Here is a 14,195-nt window from a genome sequence, read left to right on the forward strand (position 1 = left end):
GGCATGTGCATCTCCAGGGAGGCTGGGGTCCTGAAAGATATTACAAACTCTCTGCGCAGTTCTGAGTCCAGGCTTGGGGAGCTAGAGCGCGAATATGCGGCCACCCTGACTCCGCCCATACTAGCGCAAATTAGAACTGAACTAGACACGTTCGAGTCCCTTGCCCACAGTGAGATAAGATACCTCGCCCGCCCCATCGCGGCCCGAAAGTATGGTGAGGGAGAGAGACCAGGCCGTACTCTTGCCCGTCTCGCCCGGGCCGAGGGAGGTAGGGCACGAATTGATAGTATCATTGACAACGACGGAGTGCGACACTGGTCCGACCGGCCCATTTTTGAGACCTTTGCAGATTTCTATGCAACCCTTTATGCCCAGCAACCGAAGCACAGCCCGCAGGAGCTGGACGACCTCCTAGACCGCATCCCAATGTCCCTTACATCCCTGGCCCCCAAAGAACAACTAGATGCTCCCTTCACCCTTGACGAGATCACTGCTGTCGTTTCGGCCCTCCCTAAGGGGAAAGCCCCCGGTCTGGATGGCCTGACCGCCGAGTTCTATCAGGAGCATGTTGCTCTCCTCGCTCCGCGCCTTCACGAGGTTTGGGAGGAGTCGCTGCGCCTTGCCACCCTCCCCCGGTCCCTGCGAGAGGCTGTCATCACCGTGCTTCCTAAGCCGGGCAAGCCCCCGGATGAGTGCTGCTCTTATAGACCTCTATCCCTCATCAATACCGATACCAAGATCTTCGCCAAAATCATAGCAAACAGGTTCATCCCCATCATGAAATATCTGATTCACCGAGACCAGAGCGGATTTGTTCCTGCCCGTTCCACTGCCTTAAACATTCGGCGGCTGTTTAAAGTCATCTCTAGAATTGATCCCCAAGCTAACGCGTTGGCTGTGACATTAGACGCCCAAAAAGCGTTCGACATGGTCTCTTGGCAATATCTGTGGGCGGTGCTGGAGAAGATGGGGATTGGCCCATACATGATATCCTGCATTAAACTGCTTTACACTAATCCGGTGGCCAGAGTCTTGGTCAACTCTCGCCTATCGGCTCCCTTCTCCCTCCACAGGGGGACACGACAGGGGTGCCCCTTCTCTCCTTTGTTATTTGCTATGGCCATCGAGCCCATGGCTGATAGCGTATGAAACAACCACGTGCGCAAAGGGATTCGCCTGCGGGATACTCCCGAAATTATATCACTATACGCAGATGACGTGCCTTTATATATCAGAGACCCCTCAGTCCACCTCGACCCGACCATGCGAGAAATTATCAAAATTGGCATATTCTCGGGCTTCACCATAAATGACTCTAAATCAGAAATCTTTCCCCTTACTCCTGCAACCCCCCAGCCTGCATGCGAATTCCCTCTCAAATGGGCTCCCGAGGGCATCAAGTACTTAGGGGTCCAGGTGTCCCTCTCAAAATCCTCTTTATTGTCTGATAACTATGGGGCTGCCACACAATACGCTCGTACCAGAATGGAAAGATGGCGTAACCTCCCCCTCTCACTATCAGGGAGACTGTCACTAATTAAAATGATCATCGTTCCTAAACTCCTGTATGTATTCGCTAATGTTCCACTTTGGCCCGTGAAACAATACTTTGCGGACCTACACTCAGAGTGTGCCCGTTTTCTTTGGCACTCAGGGGCCGTGCGCAGGAAGTGGCTGCACATGACCCTACCTTACGAGAGGGGGGGCTTTGGTGCTCTTGACCTCACCCAGTTCTGGACAGCTGCCCAGGCCCAGCATGCTAAATATTGGTACCAGCACCAGGAACCCCCCCCCCGCATGTTAAACTCAAAATCCTAGCGACCGAGGTGGTGAATGTCATGTCCTTGATCCTACTTCACTCATATCGAACGCAGGCCCCTGCCGACCCAGTGGCCTCCACTATTAAGGCGTGGCGGCAGATTCTGATGCCTGGTTCGGGCTCCCCCCGTACTACAAATGGCTTACCCTTTGGTCTTTCCCTGGCCTCACCCCCACACAGGATAAGCTCCTAATACGCCACTGGTCGGACCTGGGATACAGATCATTCTCTGACCTGTTCCCTGACGGGAAATTCTACACCCCAGATACGTGGAGGCCGGGGCACTCCAGATCCCCACTGGAACTGCTGCAATATTTCCGTATTAGGGCGGCGGTCCAGGGGATGTGGTCTTCGTACCCGAACGAACCTCCTGAATCCCCCGAGGTCTGCTATATAGCCAATTCCGCTGGTGGTAAGGGTATCGTATCCTCCCATGTACAAAATGTTGATGGCGTGTGCTGTTGAACCTCCCCACACTGTTCGGGATGCCTGGAGCCGGGACCTGGATTAGACATCACAGATGATATGTGGTCCAAAATGTGCATGCATACTCGCAAGGTTTCTCTTAATTCTAGAGTTAGATGTATCCAATACAAGCTGCTCAATCGCCTGTACTACACCCCTTATGTGATTGGAAAATTTGCCCGAGATCAATCGCAACCCATGTCAAAGATGTAGATCTAACGAAGCGGACCATGCACACATGTTCTGGTCCTGTGGGACATTGGCCCCGTTCTGGAATGCGGTGCTTGAAACCCTCTCTGAAATAGTAGGGTTCTGCGTAGATCCTGAACCCCTGTCTCTCTTGTTTGGGCTCTGGGAGGGAACTGAAGCGAAACGGGTAGCCAAGTTTTTGAATGTGGCGGCGAGTGTGGCCAAGAAATGCATTCAGCAATGCTGGAAGCGCAGGTCACCCCCTCCCTGGACATGTGGCTGAAGGCCCTCACCTGGACACAATCCTGTGAAGAAGACTATGTTAACATGCTGCCTAGTAACGCTCGCCCTAAATACATATGGACAGAGTTTTGTAGTTACTTGAACAGTAAGGTGAACTTGGAGCTCTTGTCATCCCCTCCTTCTCCTGAGCGGGGGGCTGATCTCGCTACATGATGCACGCCTCTATTGCAATTAACCGCTGTTGGGACTGTATATGACCTTCTGACTTATACTTCATAATTCATGCATCAATATGAAATGTGTGTCACTGTTTTAATTTGCACTGTACCGGCTGCTACTTCTTGCCAATAAAGAAAAGTAAAAAAATAAAAATAAAATAAACATAGTGAAGTGTTTCTGCCGACTTATCAAGCATATCAATGGGACTGTACTAGGGGGTCAGCAGAAACCTCACCGAAACCTGCGGTCCCATAGATAATACAGTTTCAGTCTGGTACTGCCCAGGAAAGGAAGCCCAACGCCACAAGTGATGCTTCAACACCAGACTTCAAAGTCCACTGCTGGCGGAAAACACAGAATCCCACTACACTCAAACACTACGTGCAATGGACCTGACTAGCGAGCTTACCCAGCATCTTCCCAAACCATGACATGCATACGGGGATCCTGATTTCCACCAGCCCAGCGTGAGATGCTTCAGGGAACGTTAGAAAGAAACGTCTGAGATGCAAAATGGCTGGCAGGCTAATTATATGATATTATATGATAGGTTATTTATAACGCACTTAATATCCAGAGGTTTCTAAGCGCAGACCCGGGAATCGAAACTGTGGTGCTCCGTGTCGTCTTGCTTCCAAGGCGACCATGTTGCCCCTGAGCTATCCCCCGAGACAACCCTTTGGAGGTTTTGTTCCACGCACTGAACACAAACCAACCCCACATACTCTCCAGGGGCCAACCAATCACATTCCCTACACAAATTTGTCTCAAAGTAGTAGGACTCAAAGAACGGCCTACATAGGGAGGGTGGGGTGGTGCAATAAAGTATAAAAATCAAGCAGCCACTTTGGAGGTGTGGATTGTGGGAGAAAGGAAGCTTGCGGTTGATGAAGGCTGGAATGGGGTGGAAGACCAGGAGGCTACAGAAGTGGAAGAGACTGGAGAGGGGGAGGCAGAGGAGTGTCACACTGCGGCCGTGGAAACTCTGGGCAAGATGGAGGCGATATTGAGCCTCTTTACCGGTCCGTTTGACGCTCTAGTCGTCTTGGACCGGCAGGTATAAGAGGAGACCACGCCCCCTGCAACTCGCGTTGCAACTCGCATTCGTCGGTCTATTGACTTTCGCTTTGCTGCAGTGCCTCACTTTTTCCCTTGAATTTTGCCTGTACCTTCCCTGGTTATCCCCTCTCGTTCAGACCCCTTTTTCTCCTGTCCAGCCTCTTTCACGAGTTTCTCTTTCCTTCGGTCTGCCTTTCCGCGGCTGTTTGTTTCCCGACTTAGGCTCACTTTTCGAGTGCGCCTTCCGATTTTCTGTTCCCTTAATTTCTACCTCGGGGTCTAGTGGGCTCTGTTTACCATCCGCTGTGTTTCTCGGGTCAGTCTCATTCTTTTCTGTGTTTCACCCACCTTTTATTCTCTCTCGCTATCTCTCTCTCTCGCTCGCTCTCTCTCTCGCTCGCTCTCTCTCTCTCTCTCTCTCTCTCTCTCTCTCTCTCTCTCTCTCTCTCTCTCTCACTCTCTCTCTCTCTCTCTTTCTCGCTCTCTCTTTCTCTCGCTCTCTTTCTCCCTGGATTTCTCGGGTACTCTCACCTGCTTGTTATCTTCATCTCTTCTTGTTTTCTCCAGATTCTTATTGTGGCTATCCTTACCTCTTTAGCCTCCGGTATCCTTTTCCATTTGCCTCCTGTTTGGAATAGTTCCTTGCTTCCAGCGAGCTGCCGAACCCCATTCTCTCACAGAGCATCGCTTGGAGCGAACCCTTACCCAGGAAGATCAGGCCTTCGTTTAACTTGCTGTTTCACCTGATACGGGACTACACCAGTCTCTCCAGTCTTCCCATCGGATCGACCAATCCCATCGACTAACACACAGGGTTTTTTCTGCCATCAGGCTTTTTCCCTGTTTGAGGAACGGACTCCCCTGGGTTCACCTGACTGCCAGATCCATAGCCGGGCAAGGTGGCCTCGGGGGGAGAACGTCCCTATCTCTTCGAACGCAAGAAGGGAAGAAGGACTATCAAGTCAAGTGACAAAAGAGACAGAAAGAAGAAGGAGACCGAGGCCATCGAACCCCACTGAAGACCCAGGTGAGGAGTCTCAGGGGGAAGGAACTTCATCATATTGTGACAAGGAGATCTGAAGGAATGAGGAAGGAGGTGGCAACACCAGAAGAACGAGGTCACATCAGTAGAGGAGAGGAGCAGGAGAAGAGCCCAAACAGCAAGAAGTGGTTGTAACCAAGGGGGTGGCTAGAACTAGAGCCAAATGTTGGCAAGTAGTGATGAAGGTGGAGAGGTTTCTGGAGGAAGTAAGAACAGGGAAGGTGATAATAACTGGAGAGGGGCTGAGCCCAAAAGGGGGACAGGAAATGGCTAAGGAGAATGACTCCCTGGGCAAGGAAGAGGTGTAAGCCTTAGAGAGCAGGAGTGATACAGAAACCGTTGTGAAATCAGAAGAGGTTGTGCAGAGAAAGAAGGGTGGGAGAAAGGAGGCCCAGAGAGCCAGGACGATCGGGGTCTGGCTAGCCCGGAATAGGCCGGGTCCAGTGGGCAGGTCTGCCCTACCAGGCCCAGACAGTGGGAGGAAAATTAGAGAGAGCACAGTCAGTTTAGAGAGGTGAAGGGGAAGAAGACTAGGGTCCAGTCACCCTGCCCAAAGTGACCCCCTTTCTACCTCTCCCTACCAACAACGACCAAGAAACTGCGTACTCACTAAGACTAAGTACAGAGTTAGTCCAGGGGTATGGGACTCTGCAAAACGCACACCAGCAACCAATGTAAGAAGAGGAATCGGAATCCTGTGAGCTTGCAATGCCACAGGGAACTCTAAGGGCTTGAATATTGATGGTCTGCCCACCCACCGTGCCAGGATAGACAATTATCTACAGAAGACCATCCTGCCTTACTGTTATTGCTACTTTTATTTTGGTTGGAGAGTTCCCTGTTATCCTTGCTTTGCTTATAGTGTACATAATCCCTATTACACCCCGTAGACTGAGCCCGCAGAGTCTTGGTGGCCTCCGTGTTCCCTGCTCTTCTTCGTCTCAGATGGAAGGAGGGCAGGTGTTGAGGGCAGGGGTGGAGAGTGATGGCAGTGATTCATTGACTTATATAACTGACATGTGCATGCTAATATGGTTATTTAAGTTCTAAATACGTGTATTAGCCCTATATGCAGGAAGTGTCTGTATCTTAGGGGGAGGCTCTGGAAAAAGTGTACCCCTGTTTCCTCCCTCATCTTCGTGATTGCAGTCGTTTAAAAATGTCTAAGCTTATGCTCATTTCTAATTATTACACATAACCTTCCTATTATTTCACGTTGTAAGTCTATCTTTTGGAGATCTGGGCAAAAGAAAGGATGTGAAACCAATGATTCTCCCACCAAAAAAAAGAAAGGAAACAAATTAAGCTTTAAGGCATATGGACACGTTTATTTACCATGGCCAAACAATGTTTCCACCTTCAGGGTGCTGCCTCAACACCTGTCCCATTTCCAATTCCTTCCAGCAATAGCCTGGAATCAAAGCAGTGCATTTTAGGTCTGGCCTAGAGAGTGGCTACTCTCTTACAAACCAAACGCATGCCAGTCTCACAGAGTGCTGTCATCCAGCAGACTCCTGAAGCATACGACGCTGGAAACTGGTCCATTGAATCTCCACATTGTTTCTTGGTTGGATGGAAGATACGGCACTGTGAACCCGCAACAGCAGTGAGTCCCTCAAAAGAGGGCGAGCAAGGCCAGCATCTTTAGATCAACGATGTCTTTCTTCTCTTTATGGCTCCTGTACAAGGATAGAGGTAGTTCCTGGAAGAGCAGCAGTGCCTGCAAGCCGGTTAGGGATGTAGGAGCCTGTGGTGGCAGCAGTGGCTGATCCTCAGGAAAGAGAGTGGAGAGTGTTGCTCAAGGAAGGTTTGCTCCATGCATCGCACCGAGTAGGATCATCCACCAACACCAAAAACCCTGAAAGCTACCATGATGGCAGGTGGCCCCTCTACACAGGAAGTCATAAGATCTCAGATGTGTGTTGACCTCTCTGGGCCAAACCAGTGGGATGCAGCCTTCTCCCAAGGGACTCGCATCCAGGAACACCCCCATGAAAGCATGTGTGGGGTTGCTTGCGTGACGCAGCCAAGGGTTATTGGTGTTCCCATGTAGTCAGGCATTTTTAGCAGAGCCAAGACTGATTTGCGCTCCTTCTATAATGGCACCCATTGTGCACGGAAACATGGGATGGGATGCTGCATAGAGGAACTGGTCATGATGATTAATTCAGTGTTTTACACTTTTGTGTGTATATAACGCTGCTCCCAATATACATAAGTCCAGGAACCTGCTGCAGACCAGCGCAGCCAAGCGCAAGTCGCGGATGCGAATGGCATCAGCTTGGCTTAATGTCTTTGCTACAAGGATCTCTTTAACCTGCAGAATGGGATCTCACCAGGGTTGACTTAAACTTGCACTCCCCATGGTGGGATATTTTGCAAACTGCTGTGTTCCAGCTTTCACACGTGGCCAAATCACGTGGTGCATGGCAAATCACCATCTCCCAATACCACCGGCTTGCTTATTGGCCAACATTGGAGGGCGATTTAGAAACAAATGTATCGTCAATAAGCGCTATCAAAGATCTGAACAGGACATGTTGTGCACTGCCCTGGGTCCATCATGCCCAGGCTAACTGCCAAACGTGGCCAAGTGGCTAAGTGAGCAGCCTTCCTAGTTACACAATTGTGTTACCTTGGTCAAATCACTATCTAGCAGCTTTCACACATTACCAAGTTGTGCTATCCTGTAGAAATCACTTAAAGTTAGAATCCCTGAACAAATAGGTAAATGCTGGCCAATCTATGGAAACAAAGGGTACTCCATTGGACAGATGAAGAGCATTACAACAAATCGCCAAGCATTAAACATTGAAATATGCTTGTTGCATTGTGCAAAACAAGCTGGGGAGCAATGGTGTGCTGTACAATAGAGGAGTAAGAGGTGAGGATACGCACATGAAGCCGGGGAAAGGGGGAAAAAGAATGACCAGGCACCCAGATCCCATGGCTTAACAGCTAATGAGGAGTTCCTTGAAAACTATTCTTCAGTTCCTTCTTGAAGTGCCTGAGGGATCTGTCCAGATGAGCATTGTAAGAGGACTCTCCATTGAGCGACACCCCTTCCTCATTCATTCATTCATTTTGACATTTGTATAGCGCCTTTCACCATAAATATGGTCCCAACGCGCTGATGGTCATCTGCACTAACAGTGTCTTTTCTTAACAGAGGCCCACAGGTACAACCTTGGTAAGTCCTAATTAAAAACATACAAACAGGGAAGAGGTCAGGAAGAAAAGACATCATTTGGCAGGAAGGAGCCAGGCCTAGGGAGACACTAGACCACAGCATTCATAATTACATGGTGATTGCTACAGAGGAACTAGTACTGGAAAAAGGCTTATGTTGTCCCCTGACCAGAATCAAAACAAGGAAAACAAAACAGACCTGTGCACAAATTCAAGCTTAAGAAGTCTTTGCCTTGAACTCTTCTATGGCAACTACTACAATAATCAAATGAGGACCTGACACAGAAGTGCACAATCTGAGTTGTATACAGTGTCTTTTGGATTTAGACACCACAGAGCCGGGCCAAGAAACCCACTTTGAATACATTTGACATTGTTAGAAAAGATTTCATAATTGTATGTAATTTTCCCTCCATGTGTCAACCCCCAAACTATTTGCTGCTGTTTAGACACCATTGACTGATTTTGCCAGAGAAGCACAGCCTTCAGCTGCACTCCTCTGGGCTTTCGCTCACTTTTTATGGGGAAACTGACATGCCCTTAAGACAGTCTGTACTGGGAGACTTTGTTTCCCTTAGTCCTTTCCTCATGTTGCAATTTTTGTGCAACTTGTAACAAGTGTACAATGTATCTTACCATACAGCACACTTGGGTCTATAGTCATTTCCAAAGGCCCTAGATACTCTTGCTGGACTTTCTATGAACTGTGCAGATGTGTCATGGACAGGACTGGTGCCAGCTATCTTTTTGCATTATCTTTAACCCTTTCCTGCCATGTTAACCGCGTTAACCGCGTTTAGAACAAATAGGTGGCCTTGCTCCAAAATGGCCATGCCACATGCTTCTTTGTCCTGTCCTTTGGCCATCTTGCCCCTTCACCCTCCCCAGGTCGAGTCGACCCGGGTCAGTCCTTATTTGGTCATGCACTGTCCCGCGAATTCCAATGCTTTCGCTGGCTTCTGCATGCCTTGTGTGTGTGCCTCCAGGATGTGGGCTGGAACATCTGGTTCCAATACACATCCTGGGTGCCAGAGAGTCTGGAGTGCCATGAATGCCTGAGACCACCTTGGTCCATGATTGGTCCACGTATGGAGTGTGTGTTTGTGAGCAGATCTCCCATTGGGTCCTCTCCGTTTTGGCGCGAAGGGAACTTTGGATAAGAGGAGGCTGAAAACACCACTACCATGTCGATCTCCTGAGTTCTTGTTGAACAAAGGATATGATCCAAGTATCCTGCAACACGAAGCCGAGTCGAGGAACAGCTAGTGACCCGCTGGAAGGTTTGGCACCCTGAGCCCGCTGTCGTCCCATGGGACCCCTCTGCATTTGGTCGTCCTAGAAGGTCTGCGAAGATGCTTTGACCCATTGGAATAGTGGGACCAACTATTCTCGGCACCTTCATCAAACCCTAAAAGTAAGTTTTCTCTGAAATGTCCCTGGGCCAACCAGTGGACTGACCAGCTTACCCAGTTGCTTTGCTCTGTCACCACCGCCGTTTCGAGGAGGCCCTCAAAATTTGGTATACTGCTAGCTCTCTGTCCCCGCACCCTCACACCGTACACTTGGCGTTCCCAGGTCTGAAGTGAGATGAGTGCGCCAGGACCGGAGTAAACGCGGTTACCGTGTTTTCCTGTCGCGGCAATGTCCTTTGCAAGTCTGCTGCATTTGTGACCCTCTTGCCCCTGAAGCCTGCTGCAGTGAACCTGGGTCGATTCATCCACCCGGAGCGGAGAAATCACCACTGGGAATTATCGCTGTATCTCAGGAACTGAAAGGTGCTGAGACGCCCTTTTTTCCGCATTCGAACCTGCAAGCGAAGTGGACTGTACTGGCGAAGTTTGGGTCTGCTTGCATTGGGGACTGGTGAGTACCTCATATCCCAACCGGTGGCCCCTAGCGCAAGGGCCCATTTTTACACATGAGTGGCCCTTGAGGGCCCCTCTCCTTTCCACTGCTATTGCGAAATAGCAGCTCCATCCTGAACTCTCAAACTGCCTCTGCCTTCAAGTGGAGGTTCTTCTTGAATAGTGGGAACTTGTTCTGCATCGCCTCATCCACCTTCCCAAGCTGCTAGAGACCACTGAAGAGACCCTAATTCTGCCCATTGGAACAACCGTGTGTGCTGGCATTGCATGTACTATTGAGCACAAGGCTCCTCTCTTCTTAGGGCTTGGACTGCCTCTTAGGTGTATTTTTGATGTTGAACTGGGCCTAAAGACTATCTGCACTGCCTGTTTCCTTCCCATCTAGGTTGTCGACATATTTCGTGCATTTAAACCTTTAGACCACAATGGTCTTGTATATACATTGTATTGATAGAGATGTGTTGGTTTACTTAGTGTTACTGTGATTCTTTTGCTATGGTCTATGTTACAAAGGCCTAGTAATAAATGTGTCTTTATTTTTGGTATAACACCTGCCTGGAGTAATTTGTAAGTGTCCTTGCTTTATGTGCTCATTGAGGTCCTTCAGTCACCCTCACCCCTCCTGAGACTTAGTCTTCACCGCCTGCCATAGCTACCCTGATTGGCCTGGCTTATCCAGAGGTTACCCTGTACCCTGTTCCAAGAAACTAGGAGGGCCTTCTGAACCTCTGCCCCTCCAGGTTAGAGTCCAGAAATACATCTTAACAGGCATGACTTGTTTTTAACGATCTCACAGCCAGCCTGGCACCAGTTTTAAACATAAATCAATCGCTACCCTAGTTCCAACTTGAGGTAGTAGCATAGATGCATTCCACAAAGTATAGAAAAACAACACACCAAGTTAGAACAAAAACTCACAGCATGGCGAGAAACAAGACAATCTGTCTCCAAACACATGACAAGCTCTACACAACCTTATGAGTAACTCCTAGGTGAAGCAGACTCACTTGAAACCTGGACAGACAAAGGTCCCCTGTCTAGGGAAGAATTCCATTACTTAACCGCCCATATCCAGTTATACCAGTCTTGTACCAGTTACCCCAGAATACACAAACCAGGAAATTTCCCACCGCCTGGACAGATCATTTTGGTATAAATTCCCTAAGAAGAAAAATCGCACAATTAATAAACTGCTATCCACCGCAATTAAAAACTCAGGCTAAGGGCCTCATTACGGGTTTGCCAGTAAATGTTACCGGCAACCCCCTAACACCGTATCCGCCACCTCACTGGGATATTATGGCTGGTGGCAGAAACGGTAAATCCACATTCCCGTGGAGTTCCGTGGGACACCACGGGAATGGGGTCAGTGCAGCCCTGGTGCATGTGCTTCTGTGAAAACACTGCCGGTAGGGGCCTGAACTCGCAGCAGGTCAGGCTTGCCAGGAGTTCCGTTCCACTACCGTCAGACTCTTCATTTGGTGGCACATTGCTACTAGCACCCTTATTTCCGGACCCCCGAACTCATAATGAAACCCTAAGACAAATAGAAGCCCAAAGGATCCCAGCTCTTCTTCGTGCGGGAACTGTTAGTTCAGAACAGGAACTCAAAACCTTCCTGACATGAATTGTGTTTCCCTGATTGTCTTGGATGGTCAACTTCGCCCCTGCCCCCCGTTCACAAGCAAATATGTTCTACTCTGTGTTTTACTGGAAGGACCCTGCCTTTCCTCTTCTGTCCTGTCCTTTTGACTAAGAGTATGGCCATACCTTGATCTACCCGCCTCCTCTCTGTTCACTCCTGCCCCTTTTATCTGACTCTGCTGATTGGTCCCTCTGTGGGGTGACCACTCCTGAGGCTCTGTAACGCCTTTGAAATGCCTGCTCTTTAATGTCACCTTTCTTTTTACTCGGGAGAGATCCAGGTGAATGTGTGTACCCTTGTCTCTGTTCCCTGCTCTACAATTTCGATTTGCGCGTTTGCATAACTTCACTCTTGGCTATTTTTAAAGTAAATTTACATTAACACCACCTTGTCACCCTTTTGTGCTAATACATACATCACTTTTTATTCTTATTCTAGCACCCTTTATTCTAGAATTCCAATCTTTGTCTCTTTCTTCCATGTTTATTTCCATGTTTATTTTTCTTTTGCAATGCATTGTGGGATGTGGGTGTTTACTTGCGGCTCTCACTTCACTTTTAGTTAATTTGTGGCAAAGCGCCGCTGCATGTCACATGTTGAATAAACACACCTCCTCCATCCAGTGGGCCGCAGCTCCTTCTTTACATGTGTTGGCATGTTCTGCCACAGTACTGGTGTGCAGCAAGAGAATGCTTCGCCTTGCATTCTTGAGCCTGGCATTGGCCAGAGGCTTTGGTTGCCACTGCCTTGTAGGTCATGCAGGATTGGCGGCACAGCCAGAGGAGGTCAGTGATGATTGCAGTGGTGTGGTCACCCTTCTCTGTTTCTTTCAGGAGATGGGTAACAGCATGCTGGATGGCTTTTAGCTCAGCCATATTGGTGATTGTGACCCCTGAAGAGAGGGCATTGCCACTGCCTGCGTAGGAGAGGAAGAGGGCTTGTAGGAGAGATTGGATGACAGGACAGAGGCTGGGGTAAAATGCTGGAGCTTGCACTGTTGGTCCAATCTGGTATCAGGCTGTCTTTCTTGATCCTTAATGGGGAGAGTGCCATCATTGGTGACTGTACGTGGTTGAGCACTGGGAATCAGCTGGGAGGTTACTCTGTTTTAGTTCTCTTTCCAGTCTTACAAAATACAACAAGAAACCCAACTTCATTCTCAGCTGACAAAGTGTTTCCTATAAAATGGAGACCTTTTTCTAGGCCAGTGCTCATTACTGATGCATTTGTCATATCCTCCTCTTTATCAAATCAGGAAGAATGTATGGAAGTGATCATGCAGGTATAATTTAATATTCTGAAAATGTGATGCTGACCAAGGTGGAAATGTTGTGCGAATCAATATCAATGGTTATCTCTCTCAGGCATGGAGTTTCATTATGTGGCTTTCCAGATGTGTGGCACTACAATTCCCATGATCCTTCACTACTGACTATTCTGGATAGAGATTATGGGAAATATCTGAGCAGCGATGAGGAGTATAAACAATTGAAAGATCGCAACCTGTTGTGTTATGAAAACAATCCTAAACAGCTGAAAGATCTGCTGTCAGATTGGTTTGCGAAAGGGCCGATTAACCATAAGGAAGTTGTCTGCCTTCACAATCCATCCATTCTGTGTTTTCACCCTGCGATTCACAAGGAAGCCGTCCCACATCCAGCTATAATTTCAGGAATTGAATCTCCTGCTGGCCATCTCTCAGAATAGATATACTCTTCCTTCCATTTACTCCCATCTAATATCAGGCACTCTAATGGATGGACAATGTGGCGGGTCGGAAGAAGGAGTCTGACACAATTAGGACATTCTGAATTATCTTTAATGAAATTACAGAAATAAAGCCTATCTTTCCCTATTGCTAGAGGGAATACACTACCTATCTAAAGGAACTAAAGTTGCTTGTCAGTTGTCAGCAAGTCCAAAGTAAAAATGTCCTCCATCCAAGCTACCTGTACCTGACCCTACCACTATATATAAGTACATTAAATACACCAAAAGAATGTACTTTTTCTCTGGTCTTTTCTTCTCTTGTGATAGTGTCTCTATATACAAGTTTCTCCTTTGTACAGATATTGCTTAACGTAATCTTCTAGTCTCTTTGATCAACTCATTTAGCTTTTTACAAATACTCAGAGTTTTTTTTGTTTTACTTTCTGTGGTATTATACTTAAAATATCTTTCTTTCAGATATGTTCTCACACTCTTGTCTAAACTCCCAGACTCTTCCCAGTCTTTTAATTCCAACTTTCCTTATTTGGGTTTGTCTTGATCCCTTCTTAGGACTCCCTCGTTACGGATTCTCTTTCTGCGGTTGTCTCCTCTTTTATTTTGTTCACCGGACAATGGTATTTCCTGTCTCTCGTTACTTGACTTTATGTTGGGCTTGCTCCAGTCTTCCACTCTGAATGCATCGGGTATCTTCCCTTCTCCACAGGGGTCTCGTTTCCAGTATATTTTGAT

This window comes from Ambystoma mexicanum, chromosome 7q (genome assembly GCF_040938575.1).
Source record: "Ambystoma mexicanum isolate Mex_15411 chromosome 7q, UKY_AmexF1_1, whole genome shotgun sequence".
NCBI lineage: Eukaryota > Metazoa > Chordata > Amphibia > Caudata > Ambystomatidae > Ambystoma > Ambystoma mexicanum.